Source organism: Varroa jacobsoni, unplaced genomic scaffold (assembly GCF_002532875.2).
Source record: "Varroa jacobsoni isolate VJ856 unplaced genomic scaffold, vjacob_1.0 scaffold_109, whole genome shotgun sequence".
Taxonomy (NCBI): Eukaryota; Metazoa; Arthropoda; class Arachnida; order Mesostigmata; family Varroidae; genus Varroa; species Varroa jacobsoni.
The window spans coordinates 176,664-203,967 of record NW_019213011.1 but is presented as its reverse complement, the minus strand read 5'-3'; the positions used below and the strand labels follow the sequence as shown (position 1 = coordinate 203,967).

General features: G+C 40.9%; 2 long non-coding RNA genes across 3 annotated transcripts in view; one reads left to right on the top strand and one right to left on the bottom strand.

The window, feature by feature from the left end:
- Positions 1 to 248: 248 nt before the first annotated feature.
- The window catches only part of LOC111265881 (uncharacterized), a 42,000-nt gene continuing 14,944 nt past the window's right edge, over positions 249 to 27,304 (top strand). The window contains exons 1-2 of one of the 2 annotated variants that reach the window (XR_002683737.2): positions 249 to 451; positions 26,463 to 26,725. This is a non-coding gene — a long non-coding RNA (uncharacterized LOC111265881). The remainder of the gene's footprint in view (positions 452 to 26,462; positions 26,726 to 27,304) is intronic. The other variant, XR_015313213.1, reaches the window with a different exon arrangement.
- Positions 7,879 to 19,693, bottom strand: LOC111265877 (uncharacterized). The gene is made up of 3 exons (XR_002683728.2): positions 19,631 to 19,693; positions 12,609 to 12,765; positions 7,879 to 8,069 (listed from the first exon to the last, which is right to left on the bottom strand). It is a non-coding gene; the product is annotated as an uncharacterized LOC111265877 (long non-coding RNA).

Genomic DNA, 27,304 nt, shown 5'->3' with positions numbered 1-27,304 from the left:
TATCGCCATTGTATTTGAACGATGTTAAAACAGCGACTTTCATACTGTTACTGTCAATTTATATTTTTATGTTACATTTTAATAAACGCTTGATTCGATAATATGCTCATGGACAGTCTGGACTAAAAAATCTATAACGTCGCGCTGTTTTACGCATAAAAACGCAACGTATTCGATAGCCAGATTTACGTTTCGACGATCGGCTCTCTTTCAGAAGCAGTACCCAGTATTTTCGACATTGGCGACAGCGGGTTCTCGTCCGATCTGTTGATCTGCCTGTCGGAACCGAACGAACGCAAAGTTGAAAAACTTTTGTTCAGAAGCAGATCTTTTCCAACGCAGAGGATTCGCTCGACCGAAAAGATGATTGAAACGATCTAGCAGGAACTTACGAACGGCTGAACACGTTCCGAAAACCAACAATCGGATCAGACAATCAACACTTCGAATAGTAAGTTAAATATTTAAGAGTTTACTAATACGCCAACTACTTATACGTACGCAGAGAGCTGATTGATGTCTTATTCAGTTCTGAATAACCTGGCATTCGATCAGTAAAGTCTGATTTTTCATACCAGTCGTGTTCCTGTTCCAGTGGAAGTAAGCAGTATCTGTTTATAGACTTGAAACGTTTCTATCTAGAATGGAGATCTGATATTTGAGTAAATTTTTGGTAATTTAGCTAGTGGATTAAGCGTTCGGCTCTCCGAAACAGCTGATGCCATAGCGATAGCTAACCAATAGTCCTGACCTAGTAAAGGTTGCCTTGGTAGTTAGGCCTGCAAATAATAGCTAAGACCCAAGTTATGTTTATTAGCGTAATCAGGTAGAATAGTGACCTAAAAAGCCAGACTGCAGATCGAGGCAGAGAAGTTACCTAAGTCCAGCCTTCAGAGGGAAGGCCCCCGTTCTGACTAACAAGCGATAAAAAGAAATTTTATAAGATGTCGACTGCGCCCAACACCGAATGTTTTACGTACAGCCGACCCGCTTTATCACAACCTTTTTTCAAATAAAAATTAATACGGAAGTAGTTGCGCATGCAGTGAGTGGCAGCGTACTGACGCATATGCCCCATCATACCTTTTGAGATCCCAACCTGAAACGGTGCTACAATCCATTGGCAAGTCGTTTAGATGAACAACAATGGAAAATCCTATTTGCCAGAAATGAAACTATCGGCAATTTATCCAAACCCTATCGAAACAATTTGCAATGATCTTGTTTATAATATCAGTCTAGATAATTGGCAGAAAATGATATATGCGGACGAAATGCCACCAGGTTTGAAGCGTCATGTGTGAACATTTTCCATAAACATAAAGCAGAAACACTTTGTACGAAAATTATTTGTTCGTAAAATGTTACATTGGATACAATGCTAATTAAACGGGTGCCGAAATACCCAAGTAGAACGAATAGCAACTCATACGTCTTATGAGAGATAACAACTCTCAAAAAAAAAATACCGCGACACAAGTTCAATCCCCAGTTGACGAGATCGGTCCCGGATCCCGTCGATGTGAAGATAAACAATGTTAATCGTTCGCTTGCGTCTCTGATCGACTTTGCTGACGTGTTTTTCTGGATTAACTTCTCAATTGAACGATCATCGTGAACTCAGTGATAATCGTTATCGTCATGATAATGTTTTTCATGTCTTGCGTCTGCTACCTAAGCCGTTAGGCATTACTTCGGACGGCCGATTGTTTCCAGCGGAAAAAAACGGGATGTGTTTACGTCTGGATTCAGAACGCATGCTAAGCATAGCATTATCCGATGCTTAGGATACGTTTTATCACGGGGACGCACTTATGACGCTGAACTGTTTACAGCAGTCGTCTCATCAACGCGAGCTCAGAACCGATAATCAGAACTGACTGCCGCACCGATAATTATTCTTTAATTTAAAAAGAACGCCTTTTATCGAGTGACTTCAACGCGTACGTATAGTAGTTCTCAGTATAAGAAATATAAGAGGCGCAGCGACGTTTGATAGAGGAGATTATTTGGAAAAGAAAAAAGAAGAAGAAGAAATTAATTTGTCAGGCCCGGCACTGAATGGAGAAAAAGCTTATGTTCATTTGTTGTCATACAACAATCGTTCTATGACAATGAACGTGTAAAAAAAAAAGAGCAATAATAGGCGTACGTGTAGTGGAAACGGGTTCGAGTTGTTAAAGCCTTTCCTAGTTATCTATATGGCATAAGGTGCCTGTAATCGGTTTATTCTTCGTAGCTGCAGAAAACCTAGTTCAAATAGATGTCTTTGTTAAAAGGAATGATAGAATTCGTTCGAGGTCGTTGTTCTGCAGATAGCGAGCCTAGCAATCAGAGCAAAGCTAAATTGATTAATATACTAACGGAATACTATCGGCAGAGAGAAAACATGGCGGGCTGCCGTGTCAAGTATTCCCTAATTATAGTTTGAACGCCTCAGCCTAATTAATACGCATCCCTTTGAGGCTTTTGGCATAGCAGTCAGAAGTAATGAAATAACGCCGCTGATCCAACCGTCGGCTGAAGGTTCCGATGAGAATATCATCTGATTATTATTGATCGACATTAGCTGTCAGAATATGTCTGAACAGCTGGTATGTTTCCTTCTTTCATTTAAACCCCAGAAAACAGATGTTCTCTGTCTAGCTATGCTGGCTATACGACCCAAGCGTGCAGCGTCTAGCTCATCATAGTAAGTTCATTGCATGTGGAATATATGCAGAAAAGCATAATTTGCCCTTTCGAGGTCAGTATTATATAGTTTCCACAATGGTGGCACTTTTGCCCGGCAACAAATTTTCGTTGTGTTGTTGTTTCATTGTTCCTTTTTTCATTCACTTCTCTAATAGCATTTATTTAGAGAAGAAAAAAACAATATCCATCTTATAGTATTGTAGGAAATGTTCACGCTTAGATCTATCCGTAAACGGATATTGCCCAACGGTTAATACGATTTGTTTTTCGCGTGGTACCCTGCTAATTTTTATCGTTCTTCGACCATCTCCAATAGCTTATTAGTAGACAAAAAGGCAGCCGTCAATTGAATAGGTCCTCTTCACCCGGCATCGCTTTGCGCTTCGGAGAAAAAGTTTACAGAACACAATAGAATACGTCGTTGAATGTTTCACCCCCCAAATAAAAACTATCTAGATCTATACGTGTTGGCGTATATATCATGTTTGTGTGTGTGTGAGCGTACACACTCATCCAGCAACGCGTTTCATTAAACGTCGGGGTTTACGGCAAACTGACGCCCGCTAGGTGGAGCTATTACGGCGGTCTATTAACGCGTTCTATAGCATTGTCTGTGTTAGGCTTCGTTCAAAAGAGAAATGGCGGATTGATCACACCTGAAAATGAGTCTATTCTGGGCGCGGTGCGTGACCCGGCGTGATCCGAAGGCACGCAGGCGACGCAAGGTTTCATTTCGACTTTGCTACAGTGGCTGAGAAAGACAGAAAGCACAGATGCGTCCTGATTGCACCCACTCGTAGCAAAGGTGGCTCGACGTGCTATGAATCATATGCTACAATCGTGCTACGTGCTACAATCGAAGCGTCGTATTTACTGTTATTTCGGTTACACTGGGTTCAATAAGCGTACGAACTTCTTAAAGTTGTTATTAGGTTTACTTTTGAACAATTTTTGCAGTTTGGTCTATGCACGGAACTTCGAGGACAGTAATGCGCCACATATATATATATATATATATATATATATATATATATATATATATATTGGTGTGTAAAGCAATGAAAAGTGTATAGATCTCTGTTCTATCATTTTTCACTTATCTTATTAAGCTGATAAGGAACGTAATACATACTGAAAGTACCTATTAGGCATAAATGTATATTTAGTAATCCTTCATTCCAATCAAAGAATTAAATATAGCATAATATTATATACATAAAATAATCAGAGAAAAAAAATTGGACTCAAATAGAACGATCATTGTCATTCGACGATTAAGCAGACCCGTATTCAGATCAGGGCCACTGCAGGCTCCTCGTCAAATCTCCTACCTGTTGGGCCCGGAATGACGGTATCTTGCGCTCTCAATTGCGCTACTACTATCGTGCATCCGGTTGAAACTGCTAAAACGACTCTATGGTAAGCCTCACTATTGTCGGTTAATGGTGAACATTATTAGCACAAAGGGCAAAAATACGCTCAGCCCACGACGTCATATTCCGCTACGTTAATATGTCAAGCCAATATGGCAGCTGCGACGGATACCGACAGGCTGCGAATCGAGAGAAGATCTTTGTTCAAGTTATGGGAAGATCGTTAAAATTATTGCTTGTTTTGCTATTATTAGGCCACTTTTACTCTGATCCCTCGCGATTTTGCGGACTATTTAATAGAGACACAAACAGATGTATTCATACACACAAACGATGCTCACCGTGTCTAATGACTATCAGGTCAGTCAAGTGTCGGCTAGCAGAATTGTTCCACCGAGTAAAGGCGATGTATATACGTACATATGTTACGTGTAATGTCGTCAATCTATATCGATATCATTGTAGCAAAGAAATTCTAATATACCATTGTACAATAGCCTGCTACCGCTCGCTTTTGTGGCAGGGATAAATGATAAGCTGTGATATTTCTCACTGCATATAAATTTCTACTGATAAACTTTGTTCACAATGCAGCATATAGGGAATAGAATTGAGCAGACAGCTGAATACGGCAAGCTCTTCTTGATGGGCTTTTTTTTTCCCATAACAATGGCATTTTATACTAATGTTGGACCTGAGTGAGTATTTGTGGTCGAAAACTTAACGCACTATGTTTGCAGATGTTCGTCCTGTATAAAATACAACGAAACGTAAAGCTAGACGTAAAATGCTTGCATTACTTTGTATAGAGCCTTCATCACGTGCTGACGGCTATTTCGACTCTTCTGAGAGGCGTTGCTTGGGCATATTTGGACTTGCCTTGCGCCTACTGGCAACTCTGAATCGATAACAATTATATTTTGTATGTATTAGATGCTTTATATATATATATATATATATATATATATATATATATATGTATATTTAGTCAGGCTGTGTATGGAGAGCTGGTAACATGTTATTGATGTTAGATTTCCAGTCGGGGAAATGTCTCATTGAGGATCAAATCTGCTTTATACAGCTTTTGCAATGTTATGGAAATTATGTGGAGTTTCTATTAAGATGATATTAGTCTGCGGAACTTGTTCGGATATATTGTTCAGATCTGATGCTCTAAGATATTACAGGGCAGGAAAACAATAAGGGCAGACACACTAAGAATAGACATGACACTAATTCAACGGTCAGTTCAAGTTATTCGCTAATTACCTATTGGTCCACTTCAAAAAAGTCAGTCTGACCCATTTTGAGTGTAGCCAGCCTCTTTAATGCACATGTTTCCCTCAAAAAAAAACCCAACTGTAAGCACACTTCACTTCCGGACACTTCATACTTAATTAACATCTGCTGTTAAGCGATATCCACTAACGTTTGATTCTCTGCCGACACATGTTATACGTTGGACCACAACTAGGCCATACAGAAAAAAAAAAAAAAAAAAAAAGGCGCACATCGAAGCAAACAGGTGGACAGACGTTCGTTTCCGGTGATTTACGGAGCGAGTCGTGTACAATCGCGACTGACATAGGACAGGCCTAAACTGGGTCTACGACCAAAACTGGCCGCTGTTAAGTGTCAATGAACCGCAATCAAGCGAAAAACGGCAGTTCAGCTTTCCCCTCTGTCGTCTGGATCTTGTGACTGTCGGGTTGCGAAACCCACAAAAGCAGTGTATTTTCATGAAGACAAAACATAAACTATCCGTATATCGTGTCTCTATAGTAATATCCTGTTCGCATGTGAAGCTCAAATCAACAACTCTCAACAGAGCAGACGTTCCGGGAAGATACTATAATCGAATATGATAACGTTGTGCTATGGTAGCTGAGACACGCCGCGTGCTTACTGATGTTGTGATATTAATTGTTGTTCTTGCTCTGCGTATATATTCTTGTGCCAGAATAACCGCCCACCTCGAACCAAAGAACTGCCTCCTCTAAAATTCTACGAAAATACCCTTGCTACATCTAGGCCAAAACGCCATATTGTCGTCGTATTGACGTAGCGTGATCCTTGGCATTTGTTCAATTGTTCTTCGATGCCCAGAGATAACTTCCTCTTTTATCTGTAAACCATATTTCAACACGACGTTTAGAGATGTCTTTGTTCGGCTTAGGATAACGAAGCCAGCTTCGATGGTCGTGAATTTCTAACAAACTTGGGTACGTTTGAGAGCTTATCAGTTGTGTACATGCAGGATCATTCAAAATATTCTCCAACGCGCCAATATCCATTAGTCTAAGTAGCATAGCGGTAGACAAAGTCCATGAAACATTTTTTGTAAATCAGACAACGACTTCATAGTTTCCTTTAGCAAAAAGCTATTTTTATCTTATATACGTCCATATATGTATATTTCCCAGCAGTGCTGTCGATGCGATCGTTCCTTGACGTAAATGTCCATGAGCTTTGTCCGTTCGACAGATCCCGAGCGACAAATAAATGACGTTCCTGATCTGCCGGCGACGTCCGACGTAAACGAAGCCTATTGACATTGCACAAAAGAAAACGAGGGCCGAATTTACAGTGCGTACTGTGGGACAGTCGTATTGCTTTTCGTTATACCTTCATATTGAGTAGGAGCGTATTGGAAGCATGTAAAACTCTACATCTATAACTATCTAAACTATAATAGATACGTAGTCTTTGACAGAGATCAGACAATACATTACAAAGAATTTTCTTAGAGCTACACGACAAGTATTCTTACACAGGCAAACAACTTTATAACTTCTTTTCTATTAACTAGACGTTCATTAGGAGGTCGGTTTTATAGTTAGTCAGCGAAAAAGAGCGCAGGATTAGCAAAAGCCACGGGCACTAAGGCCAGCAACTATCGTCATTTGCCGATTGCTAAACTCTTCGTGTGCGATATCACGTGGCCCACTCGTTAAGTCTTCGTTAAAATACTCTCAGGTTGCAGTTTCCTGCCGCAAGACTTGCTACGACGATGTCCTCGTAAGTAGCTGTGCAGTTCCATGAAACTCCTGCCTTTAGCTGTAAGGGACGGTGTAGCTCGCCGGTTTCTTGGGCAAGGCAAGCGTTTCTTTAAACGTCAAAGTGCCGCTGAAGCCGCTGAAATTGCCTACGCAGGATTCGCGGTAATAAAACGGTTTAGCCTAAAAGTGGCTAGAGCGATGTTCTTATAATTTTTTCTTTGTCTTTATTACGGACATCGCATGCGAACTTCCAGCTTTAGAACGCCCATTGTATACAAAAACCTTAGCGTAAATGTTATAGACGAGATGATTATTTTTGTATGTAGTGCCTAAGGATTATGATATATATTTAGAGTTAACACACACACCCGTAAACAATTTATGACGCTTAAAAGGATCACGATTTTGTTTACTTCCTCATGTTTTTCAACCATTTGTTATTACGTGTTGTTTCTCCTGTATATGAAACAAATCATCTATCGTCTAGCTTAGCAACTTTGTTCCGCTTGACAAAAAACTTCACAGAATTATATGAATCAAAGTCGTAACACGTACTTCTAGAAGCTATCCCCGACTTATACAAGTACTATATGTCGTCGTGAATTTTAGGTTTCTTTGCCGCAACCATTATTGTTTGAGCAGTATAATTTATAGGATGTCGGTAGAATTTAACATGTTCGACATGTTCGTACCTGAACCCCAAGGGCTTAGAAAGCCTGATCTGAGATCTACTTCGAAGGTTTCTCTTATTATATTTTCGGCTGTCAACGAGTGTTACATATTAAATCAAGAAACTACAATTAGTCGAAATAGACTTTATTAAATATATACACATACATTCTCACAAGTCGCCCCTTAATAAAAAGAAGATTTATTCACTACTGTTTTATCCATTCTTATAAACAATCGTTGGTTCGCCAACACTTAATCAGTCTACATGTGCGCAACTGCCTGAAGAAAAACCATGGGAAGGTAGGACCATTTCGCATTGGCCAGTACATTCCTGCAAAACGATATATCTACTATTATTATTATTATTATCATTGTGTTCGTTTGCGACACTGGCATTTGGCGGTAGTGAACTTTATACCGGACCGCCGAGGTGTTTTGCAGTTAACAAACAATATTTACGTAGGGAAACTCAGATGAAGACATGCCCTTCGAGCCTCGTTGTTCTTTGTGCCTTCTCGGCACCCGCAAGGCTTTTCAATTCTTTCTCACACTTACATATTTCACAGTTATTAGCGCCTCGTGTCCGACAAGCGAGAAGGACCAATGTTTCTTTTTCAATTTATGCACGCATATGTGGTCGGAAATGATGGCGCCCGTGATAGCATCCACGACGAACGATGGAACTCTAGTAAGTATCTCGTGTTAAATGGCTTTGTTTGTGGTCGGTCCACTAATGGACAACGAGTTTTTGTTTTGTAAATGAGACGCCAACGGATTATTCATCTACCAGACTACAGACAGGTCGCATGATAAGTCCTATGAACTGCCGTCTTTTTTTTTGATCTATCTGCCCTATCTGGAGTATGCCGCCTCTTTAGATGATAGCGTAAACATGAAATGACTGTGGTTTCGTTAAGGTACGAAGTTTCCCACGACGTCCGTTGCTATTAGTTAGTTTCTGTCTAGTTTTGAGGACAAAATGTTTGTCTTTGCTGGAAGGGAAAACTGTGAATTTTTTTTTAGCTATTTTTTTCTATAGCGTACAGAGCATATGTAAAATTTACAACACATTGAATTCTGTAGCTTAATGGCAGCATCAATAATATTCAATTTCTGCAATGCGTAGAGGTGCATCCTATTTTATCAGGGGAACAAGATATCCGGCAGGAGATGCTACACTGGATAAATAAATGACACTATATTTGCTTTTACCTGAGGTAACGTTGCTCTTTTGTGCTAACACCTATGTAAATCGGCCTAACAAATTTGTTTAGACATATCTTCGTTGTCACATAGTGTACTCATGAAACAGGAGTTAGCAGGTCTCCGTCGAAGAGATGTATGATCGCACGCGCTCCTCTAAAACAAGCTAAAATAACATTTGCAAACAGGAGGATTCCATGTAGCCGAAAAGGCAACCTTGTCTTTTCTATCGTTAAATACGAAACTGCTTCGCGCCATTTTTAACGACCATACCTCGCAATCATATACTATGGGATAATAAATAAAATGCAACGTTTCACGCCCATTCTATGCCAAACAGAAGCATGCACAGATTACAAGCCAACGCAGAAGCGGCACAATTTGAACTCATAAAAATGTATTCTGTTACAAAAGAAAATAAAACATTATTGCTATCGTTGTTTACTGTGATCAACAATGACGGGATCGAGCTATATGGAAGCACGGATATACCATTCAACTCTCAAATGAAACCATTCAACAATACGACATGTGGGTCAATATATCTTGAGATAACCAGAGCACTCCAAGAATCATCCGATTAATTCTACATATGAGGGGAAAGCAGTGTTACAATGAGTTTTGTTATTTCCTCCATGTGTGAAATGGTTACATTCCTATGACACCGTCGCGCTTCGAGCTTACGGGTGTCCTCAGCTGGAGGATCTGTTCACCGCGTACGTGCTCTTCTTCGCCTAGGTCCGCAACCTATAAATAAATCAAGCTTGTCCATAACTCACAATCGCAGTAGGCGTATCGCCATATTTCAGCAACGATGTGATAGCAGGGTACGGGCGAGGCCAAAGGCTTTGCACCAAAGAGTCGTAACTGGCTACCTGAACGTATCTTGGCATCTACGTTTTTTCCTGCTAAAGGAGATTAGTCTAGTCTATGCGAGAATTTATATCATCTTAGCGCTACACAGGACAAACGCGACTGCATAAAAAATGGGTTGTTTGCAGCAATGCCATTGGTAGAACAGAGCAAACTAGCGGAAAGGTCCCATCGGACCTGACTTAGAGCTCTGTCTAAGCAAATAGAAGATGTCACCCTAGTAGAGAGTTTAGCATTTCTCAATGCCAGTCCATAGCTACTTTGCCCACGTTTAATGTCTTTCTGATGAGATTTCAAGTTCGTCCATGCGAGAAAAAGGGGCAATAAGCATAGCGGTGGGTAGTGAATGACGTGAATGGCTGTTTTTATCAAATGTGCGTCAAAGACTTTCCAAGCCCTTTGCTATGGGTCGAGAGCATCTTAACAGTTTTGCCCCTATGAGACTATAAAAGCTGAAGATGAGAGGATATTAAATGATTTCGGCACGACAGATCTCATTGGACGTTGAGGCAGTTTCAGGACGTTAGAGAGTTTGCATGGACGCTAAACAGCAGTTCGCATTAGGGCATCTAACATATTCTATCTCAAAGTAATCTGTGTGTACATTTATAAGAGGACATGATTTTTAACATAGATAGTTTTTATCACTCGTGGTACAGGGTGGCAAGAATACCGGTAAAACACCTTTGACCTAAGGTTCCAAAGGACAAATCAGCCTTATAGCAATCCAATCCATTTTTTTAGAAGGCTTTTAGTGAGCAGACCTTCGTCTCTTTCGTTGTATTAATTAAACATAATTTATATTGTCCTAATCTTAAGATAGCCACTCGTTTGACCTCTAAATCACTGGCTTTATCAGGAAAAACACGAACATATTAAGTTCGCGCTCTGCAACCGGCCATTCTTCTAATCTAATCTTTGAGATCCAATCTTTTGTCTCTGCCCGGTAGTATCAGGTAATAAGAAAGGATACATTAGGCGCACGTGCCTCGGGCATGCCGCTAACCTAATTACGAGGTTCAGGAAGATCAAATCTTTAACATGAACACATTCGTATACATGAGAGGAACTCATATATTATAGTTGTGCATACTCGAGGCTCTAGCTTAGAGATCGAACGAAAATTTACTAAGCCAATGGCAATAACGTCGCAGCCATTCAGGGGAAACAACGCTAACAGGATTGCTGAGGCCTGCAGGTCACTAAGGTCAATCTACATTATGATACACGGGGGGACTGGACCGAGTTTAATTCCAACTAGTATTTTCATGTACACATACATTTTCTAGTCGCTAAATAGCCTTTAAAGGAGGTTGGCGCAGGTATCTGACATGTCTTAAACAAACGTCATCTGGTACGCAACAATTTGTTATCCAAGCTCAACAAAATATATTTATTCCATAGCGACGTGGCAACATAGTACGACTAGAGTAACTATTTTGTAAGACCGGAAACGTTATTTTTCAGTTATTTAACAATTTCCTTATATGTATATGTATGTAAGTGTTGAGCGTTCTCAGCGCCGCTTTATTATAAATGTTTGCGTACACAAATAAGCGTATTACAGCTTTGTCCTGGTAGACAACGATAGATAGATCCACCAATCCAGTCGCACGTTACGTTTGCCCGCGAAAGGGCCATGAGTAACGTGGGCTTCTTTTGTGGAGGTGAGAAACGTATTCTTTGTACCTGTAAACCTGTGCGTATATCCGCAAGAACGGTGGTCTCTCATGACCTATCCAGTTATCTTTTCCGCAATCAAACGTTCACAACTGCCCTTTGTAGGAAAGAGCAACACTGTCGACACCCCCCAAAAGTACAGTGTATGGTTCAAACGTCATTTTTCTCGAAATCAAAAATAGCAGGAGCATTTCGCCGACGTAAGATGAGGTTTAGCAACGTTTCACACTTCATTAACTAACAACGAAGATAGCTCGAATACGTAGCGTTTAGCGATGTCATAAGAAAACAACTGACTTGCCATGCGTTATATTTCTCTAAATACAAAACATACACAGAACAGACCCTCCGAGTAGGGGCAAACACGCCCTCATCCACTACACATAGGAGAGAGTTAGGAAAAATGCAATTTTCGTTGACGTCAACAATATTTCGTAGAATTGAATGACCTATAGTTGTTATTATTATATTACGTTGGCAACAAACAAAGCAACCCAGTTTTATTTGCTCGACCAGGTCGAATTTTAGCATACTTCTGTTTAGTCAATTCTGCCACAAGTCCCAGTGGCGACGGCGAAAGCGGTACTATTTGTTGTTAGAATTGGGCGTTCACTAAGATACATTATACAGTGTTGAAGTGATAAGTGTATCTTCGAACAGTGTGAAGTGTCTTCAGGCACACACAAGCGCGGATACCGACCCCGACCGGCACCACCGTAGGACCGTGATGACACTGACTGAAAAGTGTCGTCAGTACTCAATTGTGGTACGCTGTTTGCTGAAATTGAAATCATCTGTCCGTGGGAGGCCGATAAAAGAGGTCTCCATTTTTCATTCGCTTTGCGATTTGCAGTGATTCGCAAGGGAACAGGATACCGTTTTTTCGTATGTTGTGTTAGTGGCGTTGATGCTGACGATTAGGCACAGTAAGAAAATTTTCGGCAGCATCACCTGTATCGTCTAGTTTTTCTTTACCATTGGTCATTTTCACGGCACGGATGGGTAGTTATTATGAAGTCCAATACATAATACGTGACATCTGTGCGGCTGTACGATTTGACTTGGTGGTAGACACGGATTCCACCGCCTCTTCAAGGAGAAGAAAACAACCTACCTCTGTGAACTCTTGATCCGGTCGTTGAGAAAGCCTGTGTTCAGCAGAGAGTCTTTTCTCATTAATGGAAAAAAAGGGCCTTAGGTCAAAGGCTCGCATCGTGTACAGGCTTGTCGGGAGAGATAATGTTCATTCAGCCGGCCAGATATCGTACACCCTGATAGAAAAAAAAAAACAATGAGTTGAATAGCTCGAAGAGTGAAAGCTATTTCGTTGCAATCTGTTCGAGAAGCTATAATACCGTATGTGTATTCTAATGAAATGATGTGCTAATATTGCGGAATCAATCGACAGTCCAGATGTGCCATTTAGTGTCACAGTTAGATATAGGTGCGTGTCAATGATCCAACTACAGAACGTCTGCTGTAGAACTATAGCGCGGATAAAATTAAAGGCGTTCGAAACCGGTCATTCACAGACCTGCTGAGCGGAGCCTACCGACAGGTGCTAATACTGGTTCAATTAACAGTCGTCCCAAGTGCGGCTAGATAATAACAGATGAGGGTATTAGGAACAACTTGTCTTCTTCCATTTGAGCTATATATTCACAACAACTAATTTTGCTATTACTATAATTTGTAACAGTGATAGGTATATATATCATGTTCGATATCGTTATGCTGGCTCCGGTTGTAGTCGTCTGAAAGACTGTAATAACATTGTCTCTTGTGCCGTAGTTGAGGGTTCTGGCGGCGCTTCGGGCTAGGTTTTTCTAGTATCGCGGTGGCTGACCGCCGTGGTGATCCGTCAAAGGCGGGGCAGCACAGAGCTGACGAGCAGCGAGGGCTTGCAGACGGAAACCTATCGGCATAAATCGTATATGGTTAAGCCACTGTGCAATTCTCCTTAAAGGCAACGCCCCCCACGATTATCCAGACACGACGCCATCTATGAATCGCTCACTTATTCCTTGCGACGAAAGAGCATGTCAATCGGGCTGTTTAGCAAAGTAACCTACAGGCCGATAGGTCACGCAGTTCGTGCCATGCGAATCAATGTATGAGATATGATACGCCGACGATTAATGAAACCCTTGCTTTTTCAGTATGCTAAATCAGTTGTTTGCTGGCCGTGCTTAAAGGATTTCTTGTGTGTAAGTACTCGATTAGGAAATATTTTGTGGTCCGGAACGACGAACTTTATGGGAGGGTATGGGAGAAGTTATGGGAGGTATACGTCTGCAAGGGTGAAGAATCGATTGCAGCCTGCATACATTTAAACCAGTTATTCACACTATCTATTTCGAAGTTATCTCTCTCACTTTTAGGTGTCGTAGTTTGGATCCTGCTCTGTTATATCTATAGACAGAATATCATTGAGGAGTACAAGAATAAGGAAGCTGCTTGGTTACAAGAGGGATGGTTAATATCGACTTTCTATAGTTTCCCGCTTAGCAAATTATAAGAGCTGATATTTTCTAGTCTGGATAATATACTCAGTCACTATTCTCTCGCTATTGGACAGCTGTACCGTGCAAAACCGCGAGAACAAATATCATTCATCATCAGACCGATGCGGGTATAGCTCGGGTCATCGGTCGCTACTACTGACTGCTGCTGCAATCGACGAACCAACGAGGCCTATTTGTGCGAAACAGCGCACCGTTCACTCCGATTGCGCCTCCATTTCAATCCCATACGTCCACTACATAGTGTGACAGTGGGCGAGCATAACAAAAGTCTGAGGGCTGCCGTTGACGATTACGGGCATTGTTCTTGCAAATCTGTGTGAATGCCAAAAAGTGGCTTAGGACCATCGAGCCATTCAACAGAGGAAATATTAGAAAAACTAACAATGTTACGGGTCCAATATAGGTTGGGTCCATAAGTAACCTCTGGGCGAAAATGTGGGCAGATGAAAAACAATGCTACGAAGTGGTAGCTCTTAATCTCGTCCACAGTTCGGCTGGAACTAAAGGTCTCGTTCAAAGACAAAAAAAAAGGAAGAAGACCGAACGAGAGTCCTGTTAGGGCGTTAGCATTGAGTGGGTTTTGTAATGGATTCAGGTGACAACACTGCTCGAAGATTGACAGCTGTAGGCTAGGTGTTTCAGCCTAAAGCGTTTCTACGAATCGCCGTTGTTTCAAGCGACTCTGCGGATAGCGTGAGCTTCCCATGGTGTTGAACCCTAGAAACGCACATGATTGAAAGGAAATATGTCCTGCAACAAGCAGCTTTTCATCGTTTAGTCTGTTTATTTCTATCTAGCTCAACGGCAAGTGTCACTGCTGTTAATTTGGTCAACAAAGAAAGTGTAAATAGATAAATAGAAATTTTTTTTTATTAATCAATTCGTATGTAGATAGCGCGCGAAGATAACTAATAATGAAGTGTCAGTGAGTAATCAACTTGACGAGCTTGACAATATCCTTGGCTCTAGCAAGCCTCACGTATTGCAAATATATATATATATATATATATATTGTAATATCATGTAAAATCAGATAAAACTGTTATTATTATCATCAGAAACAACAGCTGTCTGCTAATGCTCCTTTCCCGTATATCTTCCCAACTATTCGTGACATATGGAGACAGGCTCTTAGTACTGTTTAAAGTTAACCGAAAGCTGATGCCTACAGAGCAGGACGACACGACCTGAGATCACTTAACTGAACGTAGTCCCTGTCTCTTGTCTGTCTCTCTTGTTACACTCTATAGGCTCCATCCTTAGAGGTTACTATTCTCAGTGGTTTGCAGATTTTAAAGGCACCACGAGAGCTAAACGAGGATTCCATACAGGGAAAACATTCGGTCGGAAAACACAAAATTAACCATTATTATACTGTAGTTCATCCCTTTTTCTTCAAACAGACGAAGAAAACGAGGATTGATGACTGCGTTGGCAGATACAGCGGCAATCTACTGCCATCATTTGGCAATAAGTCAACTACGATTCTGTCAGTTGACAAAATGGCCTTTCAGTCAACGAAGAGGTTTCTCGTTGTCTTTGAAGGTGACGACTAATTTTGAGCTCCAAATAGAAATATGCACTTCTTGACGCGTATAGATTCATATGGCGGGAGGCGAACCCGTTCTTGCTGTTTGTTGGTAACTGGGTTCGGAGGCGCGAGGCCTAACTGTGGTAAACGTTCATCATTGAATGAAACGGCGTATTTTGAACGCTTTTGTAAACAATTTAGCTACGAGTAGTGGCAGTTGGTTAAATAGGCTCTAGTGCCAACAGTAACAGCAGGAGAAGTAACACGACACTAAGTGTGGCAGCTGTGTCAACGAAGATCTGTCGAAGTTTGGGCTTTGGGGGAGTTCGAAATGCTCATAAGAACGTACGAACACGTATTGGTCAGTAGCTAAATCAGTTCGAAAGACATTTTAATTTCGCCAATTTATAAGCCTCTATTTTATTCTTGATTTGACCAGATTTCGTGTAAATTTGTCCCTTCTAAATCTACCCCACAGTATCCATTGCTTGTCCGGTATCGCCCGTGCATTTATAACCGGGCTAACTGAGTTCTAATGTTTCTGCCATTCAACAACCATCGGCAGGTTCATATTTTCGTTGGCAAAAATGGTGCCATTGTGGGTCTCCATGAGACATTTGTGCTAACGCTCTTTTTGTTTTGCCTAGCCCCCCAGCCATTTGGAACTTTCATCGGACAAAGATGATGATGATGATGATGATGTTGTTGAAGAACCTCGCTCCATTAAAACTTAAATTGTATTTGTTGAGAAAAAGGATGCAATTGATTGTAGAAACCTTTTTGATACATGTCAGGATATATTTCAGAGGGGCATTATAGTGCACAAATTTTAGCTTACTCTATTTTAGATTCATAGAAGAGTCGTTCGTGTGAAGACTGAAACTGTGAGTGACAGTACAAGATACCGGAAGCGCCACAAACGGAATACTCTCGAGTGGCAATCTTCGTATCTTTAGAATGCGTATTGTATTTACGTGACATTGGCGAAACAACGTTGAAACAACGGGGAAAATGCAACCCCACCAAACAACGCTCATAATACCGAGACAGGGGTCCAGTGCTGATGCTAAGGATTGATAATCGGCAGATGATGCTAAGAGACTATAATCTAACGTAATGCATTGCTGCAACCTCAAGAAATTGCTAGAAATATTATCAAATAGGTATATGGTAAGATACCGGCCTAATGAAGCTTGACTTTAAATTGTTCCTGTAAATTTTTTTTAACATGCAGCTTGTGAGCGTAAAGCCTGGCGGTGGCATACGTATTACCGTTCTGGTTACCTGTCCTGTTGCTGCAATGTGGAACATTGTAGTTATTCAAAAGATTACTAACTACTCTTAGTACCTACAAAAAAACCTAATAAAGGCCGGCTTTGAAGTCTCTGAAACCAACTGCGTTTACGAGAGTAGATGTATCTAAGGGACCAAACGAGAAAATGAACATGGAACATTACGCCAAAATATCCAAGCCAGCCTCCAACCTCCTTTGACCCTTTCTTTTTTTGGGTTCTAGAGATAATTAGGTGTAACCTAATGATTTGCTCGGTAGCGAATTACTGGCTGTCGAGTCACCAATGGACATAAGAACGATTTGTTCTCACGAGTTCTCTCTGTACCATTTTGTAGCGACTTTAGAAAATCTATTCAGCGCTTTTGCGGTTTCAATAAAGTTATCCTTAATTAATCGCGTTTTATTACACAGTGGCTCTAACCGTATATCGGCTGTTTAAACGATTTGGAAAAGCGTGACTGCTATCTATAAAAGGAAAAGCTATCTTACAAGAGCTTTTATTCTCATATGAACAAATAAGATTTATAAACATTTTCCAACTCCAACTCGCTGGCAATGATCCAAGCGGGTAGTCGCATTATAGTCTTAAGCCGATTTTGTAAGGCTGGAAACTTCTCGAATATAGGGCCCGCTTTTCAAACGTATATGTAAACAGTTACTTAGCTGTAAGGCGCTAAATCGCGTACTAGTACTACAGGGATTGTCATATAATGCAGAAACAACTACTACTACCCTACGTGCACCTCTAACATGATCCGATTGTTGTTAGCTCAGAATTTGAGTCTGCGTGCATTTGCTTTGTCGATGGCAAGTGTTTGTCAAACGAGAGATAACGATGCTCTCCATCGTGTTATTATTAGTACTAACAAACGTATCGATACTAGGCACGAAATTTCCTCGCAAGACGAGGCGGCGGGTGAGTGAAATCTATTTTGAAACAAAATGGTTGATCCCGATGGGACTCCTGAGATTCCGAGGCTAATGACATCCGAATTGAAGACCGTTCTCGCGTTTCTTAGTTGCGCCGACAAGCTCTTAAGCCGGCAGCTGATAAATCTTTTCGAGCTGCATAATGAAGCAACGCGTTTAAAGCCCACGATTCCCCCAGCTTTGTTCTATGGGGCTCGACTTCAAGTGCGATGCACTTTGCGACTTGTCCACTTCCGGAATACAGGACTATATCGGAAGAAAGTTCACATGTTTATTCAGGATTGTGATGGGAAGATCTCTCTCAGAGGCCGCACCGATGCCAACGGGAAGATCTTGTATACGATGACTTCAGACGACGTCGATTTTGACGCCTTTGCCGGAATTATCGTTACCGTATACAAGGACTCTATTGTGAAAAACCAGTGTCTGTTTGGAGACTATTTAGGATTCGTATTTGTTCGACCAGTTTCCGTATTCTGCCACGGTCTGCTGCTTAAAAAGACGCTCGATATTCGTTTGACGGTAGATTCTTTCGTTATTAATTTGTGACGAAGGGACGAATAGATAGAGGAGCGTTCGGTCATTCCGAATACGGCAATGTAAGACTGATCATACAGCTTTAACTCGGGGGTTACGAACGAGTTCGGGTGTTATGGATTTTATCAATGTACATTCATTGACGTTGATGGAGGTCCCCTGCGTCGTGGAACCGCTTGACACCTACATCTTGGTAAATGCCAAGTAGTGTTTGAACACTACGGGCAAAGTTCGTGTTGCAGGGCAATTCGACTTCGATGGATCGTTGCTATAATATAGCTGAGACTATCGAACTTTAGAAATAAAAATTCAGTTCGACACAATTGGCCAGTACATGTTGTGGCCAAATCAACTTACTAAATCGTTTCTGAGGCTGTACAGCCCAGCCAGTTTAATATTCTAATAAAATAAGCTAAGCCTTAGGGCCCGAAACAAACGAAAACCTTTTTTATTACTGGCGTTATTTATTTGTTGTCCAGGGCTAAAGCAGCCATCATCACGATGCTGCTTCGTTAGCCACTCATTACTCACCGCGATAAAAACTCCTGTCCGAAGTAGGTGCTGAGTCGGTTGGCGAAAATAAAAGTATCTCTGTTTTATGTCATTTATAATATGACATCAATATAGAATAATAATAATAATAACACGACTAGCTAATTTGTATTGAAATAATCTTACAAATGACTGAAGTGGTGACGCCTCGTATCGTCATGCAAATTTTCATGTCTAGAACCTTGGCTATAGTTACTGACGACTCTTCAGCTCTTGAACACTGAATATTATTGCACCTTCTCTCTATAAAATCGACATTGCACCTTCTCTCTATAAAATCGACGTTAAAAATGTATAACCCAAACTAAATAAAAAAAAAAGCACATCTTTATGGAGGTTCTGGGTATATGTTCTAAACTGGGACAGATCCGGATCAAGTAATCCTTTACTATATTCCACTTAATGCGTCTGCCTTGGCCCGACGCCCGCTCTATTGCAGCTTCCCGGTATCATAGGTGTGGCCCTGCCCAACTTTTCGACCCGTGCCATAAGTCACGCACCTAGGTATAACAAAGCAAAATTCAGTTTTTGGACCATAATAGTCTGGGAAGTTTCTCTAGGTTGCGTTTTCCATTTTGTTGAAGTAGTGATGCAGCCTGAAATTTCACCTCATACTTCCAGGTTAGCCAAAGGCTAGCTCAACTCGATAGCCGGTAGCTTAGTAGATATGGAATCGAGAATGCTGGCACGTTTTCGTCTCGATTTGTGAGCGTGGGACCCATTATCAATACTAGTGCATGTAATAGATATCATAGGAAGTGGCTTACGTCAAAATCGCTGGTGATTGCGAGTTGAGCGCTCATATAGCTCGAACGTATAAACTGTACTCGGTCTACGAAGGTACCGGGGAAACAAGCACTCGCGACGTACATTCGAGTAAGTAGAACATTTATTTGTATTGCTCTAGAGAAGTTCCGCGGGCTGGCTGAGACGAGAAAGAGGAGACCTTGGAATCAGTGAGGCATAGCCTGGAATGAATAGATAAATGCCAAAACGGAATACTTAAATAAAAACAACTGTCATAATAAACGATTGCCCCATAGCAGCGAAAACGCGATCATGATCCGCGCAATTTTCTGATGCCCATTTTGTGAATAATCTCCTTTTCGATGTAATAACTATTCAGAAGACCCAGAAGTTACAAACACGTACCGTAATGTATTATTTACGACGACTCACCGAGAGCAATGAAGCGACAGAAATTTGGAATGCCGCAGCTCCGTTGAAAACTTTTTCGGAGCTGAAATCGTGGGGATTGATTTCGCATACGTAGCAACACTTGCGGAGTAAGGCAGCAGAAACGGAAAGCTATGAAGACGCTCACAGTCGTTCGAAGATGAATGAGAAGCATAACATTTCGACAATTACCAGACGAAGAAGGAAGACCGGCATCGGCCGATGACTCGCTCGTGTATGAAATACATAATGCAGATTTAAGGCTGGCAGCGGCAATTTCAGATAGAAATCAGTGTGTTTATGGCTTTGAACTGCGCGCATTGGAAAACCACGTTCGTTACACCCGTTTTTTCGTATTAAACATTTTCGAAAAATCATATCTATACAGATACACAGGCCGCGATTGCAATTAACGTTGATGAATTCGGTACTGGTCTGATCATGCAACATATTATTTTACCGCGTACAGCACGCGATAATTGCACGATTGTCCGATGAGCTGATCTACAATGTATGGACACACACCGGCGCTATTGTACAATGCCTTGGAACAGATAGTAGTAGTTCGTGCTATGTCGAGTGTTAATATTATCATTAAATCGAATTAGAACTGGTAGAGAAACGCTGCTAGCTGGCCACGAATAAGACATTTACGGAAAACAATAGGACGCTTTTGTTTTAACCAACTAGCGGCGACATTTGGCATAAGTAGTAAACAGGCACCTTTCGTTTGGCCGGTGCCTGAGCGAAAGAATGCAGGTATAATAACCAGAATAGAGTCATATTTGATTACAAAAGTTATTATTCTTTCACTAGAGAAATAGCATTCTGACGCACGATGTTTCTATCCTCGCGACCGCCCAAATAACGTGCGCCCACATGGCACTGACGTATTGGGCTAGTAACGCGGCGTGCAGTTCGACTAGTATACGTACTGCTGTAGAAATCAGTTATGACCCACGGTGTGTGTCGTCCAGATTTCGATACATTATGGGCTAATACGACCCACTGTCGTTCCTGTTTTTTTATAATGTCAGTCAATGATGCTGGTGAGCAAGTGAAGTTCTCTGTGCAGTAACAGTTTTTCTACACTTCGTTCTTTTTTAGATTTATTAAAGGAAAGGAAAGGAAAGAAAATACGAGATTTAGAAAGGAAATCTTGCTACGGCTCTGAGAGTCCCGTTTACAGCGAACGATACTCAAACCCTTTAGTCAGTCAACCAATTAGTGCATCAAAAATTTGTCCTAGGTCATTCATACGGAACACACAATTGGTTACGATCGCTGTGTGGACAAAGTCGATCAAAAAAGCTTCCTTTGACGTGTCCTACAATAGCCATATTCTGTGACGGGTCGCGTTGTTGAATTTAAATGGGTCCGTATATTTTCATTGAAACATCGCCCATTTCTTGTTGCACCAGAGTCTCGATAGTTGCACATCAGTCATTGATAACGATAATCAAATATGATACAGCTCAGCTGATAGAGTACTTTAGTGAAAATGATATCTTTTTCTTGCATGTATATCCGCACTTTTCAAGCTCGCCGGCCCTTTTCTCTGGAAGGCCAACTTTAGTTCTGCCGTAATTTTCTCCATGCACACTTGCCAATTCCGTTTAGCCTGTTTGCATTACTGTTTCTGTGCTTACAACCTACACGCAAGCCATTGATTCCCATAGTTTACATCGGTATTAACTGCTCGTTGTGTGCAGCAACGCCAATAAGACTGAAGCTTTTCTATGGAAGATGGAGACTTCGGGCTATGTTCATTGATAGTGAAGTATTGCGACGTTCGGGTGACAACAACAACTACTACTGCGATATTAGATAAATTGTATTCTATATAAAAAAATATATATATATGTATATAAATTCAGTGAATAGAAACGCTTAGGAGTGCTTAAATTTACATGATATTTGCCTGTAGAGACAGACGTTGGGGCAATTAATAGAAGTTTGGTAAAAATAAAAAAAAAAAGTGCGAATAGCTTTACCATCGAACAACTGGTCATCTTCTATAACGAGTATTCGAAACGTACGCTAGCTGGATGTAGTGTAACAGGGGGAAGCTACCAAAACGTTGCGAAATATGGACGCTATCCAAAATGGGGATTAAAATTATTTTTCTAATTATAGTTCTTCTTTTCTTCGAAATTGCAGTCTATAACAAGTATCTTGTTTAAGGCGTAGATCAACCTAAACATTAGATCATCAGACAGTTTAAATGGATTAAAATATCCTGATATAGCATTATGTTCTTTTAGAAAAAATTGAATTTAGGGTGGCTCAATCCCATATTTTACGCATTAGTTCGGCCCTTCCGTCATTTTCTGTGTTGCTGTGGTGCTGAGATATTGATAGTTTTTGCAAACTTAGATTCTAAAACTAAGTGTAATGAAATGTTCAAAAGGTGACCCGACCCAACCCAACGGAAGGCTGGTCATCATTCGATGGTTTTTACGTAATTTTTGGGTGCCTTTTTTTCTAATATGTGGTTCATAACAGACGGTACATTTAAAAATGTAGTAAAAAGCAAATATCTACAGGAAATGATCTTTGAAAAACTGCTAACTCTGGTTAAAATCCCGTAAACGCTAGATTTGCCTTCTTTGAGAAAGATCGTTTACAGCATCGTTCGGTATTTAAGTTTTGCCTACTTCACTTATGTCTTCACTAAAGGACAGCTGGCCGAAGTATTAGTTCTAGCGTCGAAGTAGGATCTTCCACATTTTCCCAAACGAGCAACAGAACAGCGACTCGACGAGGAAGTGACAACCATCAACCAGTTTCGTAGAGGTATTACAGAAACTATTGCCCGTATGGGAATTGTCGCTTGAAATCGTACAGAAACTTACACATTAACCGCAAAATTTCGCGCGGTGTCCATTTGGCTGACGTTTCTCGACGTCGTCACCGAAAAATCAGAATAACGTCATCATCAGAAAATGGTGGAACGAGTAACAGAATTACTTTGTGTTCCACTCGTCTGGGATGCATCATGTAACTTGTGCGTGGAGTCGTCAACTTTCGCAAGTTTATTCAGATCTGTAAGTTTTCTTGTTTTTCTATCATTCCTCTGAGCGTTTTGTAGACTCCTGCAGCCATCCCCCACTGGTCTCACTCAAGTGGTTTTGGCTGGAGAACAGGTAGAACATAAACCGAATTTTCGAGAAATGTCAAGTATGTGCAACTCATCGTTCCGCTGTTGTTAAAAAAAAAAAACTGTGAGTGACAGGTTTCGTTCAACGATTTCATCTCCTATTTATACCCTATGATTAACGCTCTGCGACTATATAAGGCGAGAGTTACATGCAATGAATCGCGGACAGCCTTAGGCGGTCTGTTGCTACGTGTGTTCATGAAGGTAGTGCATGACGCTAGAGTTATGAGAATACGAGCCGTCGTGAGTCAGCCGTGGGCAGAAAAAAACAGGTAAAATAGAAATTCCGTTTGTTACTGGTATAGTTTCTGCGGCCTTAATAGATGGATGATCCTGAACGACAGGCAGAACAAAAGGCGGTGACTATCCGAGTAACAAGGCGCCGATATCAGTTGAAAAGAGCTGTCTGTCGAGTTAAGCCAAACAGACTGCAAACAAATAAACTACACAGATATCGGAGTAGTTAGATCGTTCATGACAAAAAAATATTTCACGTACTTACCTAGTTTTATAGCACAATTGGTTACTAATAAATTACATTACACAATACTATCTGTTTGATTTGGCTGGAATTAGATCATTTCCGATCCGCTAGGCTGCTCCCCAATAGTTCTAAATGAATCTCCTCCGATTCATAGAAACAAACTGTACATATGAAATACTATGGCGCCTTATTCATACATTACATAGATGCCGAAACGAAAGCGACCTTTGAATAAGCTAGAACTTTTTTTTAGGACGGACAACAAGTCTCGAACTTGTAACGATGAGTATCGTTGGGCGGACGTTATCGATGCCCGAGTCCAGCTATGTGAGTATACAAATGTATTTCTATGAGCTGGCTGGTCGCGGCTTCCTTTGAAGTCTGTCTGTATTAGGGCATGGGTTGGGGCGGGCCGTTCGCATTGGCCTCGTTTTACATAGGAGATTTATTGTCTGCAACGCATTAGACGCAGGTCGAGACACCGTCGAGTTATCCATGTACTACAAGGTGCATTAAGCTAAAGGCCAGCTATAACTATCATACGATGGTACGTTGACGGACAAGATTGTCGCAGTAAAAGTTTCGGCTAGTAGGCTAGCTTTCCTGCTTTCATTTGTTCTAGCCTAAGCAGCCATCAGCATAAGGCTGAAACTCGTAAACGTTTCAACGAGCTAGTTCTGGTAGACACGCCGAAATCAGCGTCGTACTCTTGTTAGACGTAGCGCTATGGGTACTCGGTGTGAGGTGGCAGCACGAAAAGGACAAGATAGTCGTACACTGGCTATACCGTTGTAGTAGGTGTGGACTATCCAACGAGATCCATAAAAAGGGGCGAAGAGGGATCTAATAATCTCGGGTTAATATTTTGTTGAAACTAAGCCATGTCCAACAAAGGGACCTAACGCTATTCAAACTTGCCACGAATCTCCTTATTTCGATATATATATCATATAATATACTTGTGAATAGATATATTATCACTAATTAAAAAATCATTGTCAATTTAAAAAACAACGCGATCGTTACGGAAGATATGATAAAAATTTTCAACATTTAGTTTTTCAATTGTAATTTATAACGGAATGCCAGAGTAATAGTTCTCAGCGATTCATAGATGATGGGAAAACCGGTGAAATAGTAATAAATGTACAGCTTAAAAGCTAAATGAGCCATTTGTGAATTTATTTCATTATGACTAAATAAAGAGCATCCGTAGATAAACATTGTACCATCAATCGCGCCTTCTGTAGCCCTGGACACCTAACCTTGTTCTCTACGCTATCCCACTGGACAGCAACCCTTTGCCCTAAGCAACTAATCACAACACTGACATTACTTAATTTTATAAGTATTAAATTCTGAGCTATATGTATTTTTCGAAAATTCTCAACCGAAATATCATCCTTACATTAGAACTCAATACCGAGATTGAGTAAATTTTCAAGCCTGATTTTGAACCTTGCGCAGAACTTAGCAGAAGTTAGCTAGGCTGGCTTTACGTTTAAGCATTTTGCGTCTTGTCAGCCAGTGCTGATATAACGTCTCGAAACATGATTTTCCGCCAAGTTAACTTTAGAGCCTATGAATGCTGTTTGTTTGTTTGTTTGTTTTTTTTTTAACTAAAATAAGCCGCGTGTGGGTCAAGCGATGATACACTTGGCAAAGCTGAGTAGAGAGCGTGGCGGTATAATCTAAGTTCTTGTTCTAAATCTAAACTTGTTTCTAGTGCGGGTAAGTTTTTCAGCAAGCAAACTCCCTCTATCCTGTGTGCTTATTGATCACATTAATAGAACTGCTAAATTCCTCCGTTGGCGATAAGTGCCTCTTGACCCAGTCACAAATCTGTCAAAGCAATAACACAAAGGCTAATTAGTAACACATCAATCAATTGCGTACATTTTACTCTAAATACTATTTCGTCTCGTTGACGTACATACGCGGACGAAATGATGTTCTTAGAAGTGTCACAAATATATCAAATGATCTTGGACGGTGCAGCATAACAATTAAAAACATCGGTTAGATGTTAAAGCCCGCGCAGCCAACGAGACTGGGCAGCCGGTTAAATCGTTGTCGATTATTAGGCCTTTTTTTTTGCTGCCTCGCTCTGGGCCACTTTCTAGCTACTGGTTTTCCCGTATCTCGAACTGCATTGTCTATTGATCCAATCATAATCCTTTCAATCTAAATGTATACGATTAAGTATGCGAACGCATTGTTAACGAATGCCCTTGAGATGTTCTCTTATCCGATGAGACCTACCCGTCATGTTGGACATTAGTCGTTCCTTGTCGTGATCATCTCCCGTGCGTCCTATAAGAACCGCCGTGCTTCACAGCATCCCATCGAACACTTATATGTCTACTTAGACAATTTGCAAGATCGCATAACCGTGCACACGTTATATCACAATGCACATTTTCTATTTCTTTCGACATCATCCAGAAAATAGTTCTACACTGAAACAGATGTTTGTAAAGTTTATTTTTACTAACAAATAGGATGTTTATACGACATAACAATACTGGTTCAAGGTTGTCGATGGAAATCGTCAGCGTACGCGTGTTACACCAAATTAAGTACGCAGCCAGAAAGGCAGTGCCAGTGAATCGGGTCTCTCCGTTCCTGCACTCATTCACTGCGTCGTCTTGTTTCGGTTTTCATTTGAGCGATAGTAAGAAACAATCGAAAAGATAAGAGCTCGCATAATGTACAACAGCTAAATAGAAACATTTACATTAGTACTGTTGTTAAATCAAAACGATCTCTTCCCTGCCAGATCAAAGTAGCCTGCCATTGGAGTAAAGTCTCAGTCGCTTTGCTAAAGCGCGCGTCGCGCTGATTCAACCAACCTTTTCGCTTCGGCAAGAGCGAAACTGGCCGTGAAATGGATAGCCGCTACGACTAGAAACGCTACCGTTGCTCCATAGACCCGAATAAAAAGGCCCGAAAAAAGCAAAACGAGATCCCAGCCAACGAGAGACGAAATTGTGGTCCGCACAAAAAACAATCATGAGAAGCGTAGATATCCTTTGTTAATATGTAAGTAATTGTAAATGTACAAACGTTTATCTATATTTATCCTGAGGAATAAATATTGCCCACGTCTACGGAAGCCAAAATACGGATCAGTTCAAATATTTTATCCTCATTTACGTCACTGGACATAATAATGATTCAATCCTCTTTACGTTAACGAACAAGCGCAGGAGTTTCTAGTCCTGTTGCCAGATAAATGCCTATGTGACGCTAAGTCGAAGTCGCGCCTCAAAAATCAACAAAGGAGAACTAGTCGACGCTGACGAGAACAGTGTGAAAAACGCAGCATTCTTAGATAATTTAAAATGTGTAATGGGATTAGGACATGTAAAGGACATTTAACTGTGTGGCAATGTGATGGCTCCGCGACCGAAGCCTCGCTGCTGTAGCCGGCAGACGGTATCGTAGCTTGGTGCTCCGCATTTCGAGAAACCAGTAATTTCTGTGATTATTTTTAGCTTATATTCTTAACATCTTACTGTATATGCTGCTAGCGGTTCATTGAAAGCAAAAAAAAATCAGAAAAATGCCCTATTTTGAGTTACCGTTTGCTATAGTTGAGACTAACGTTAGTTGTCGAGT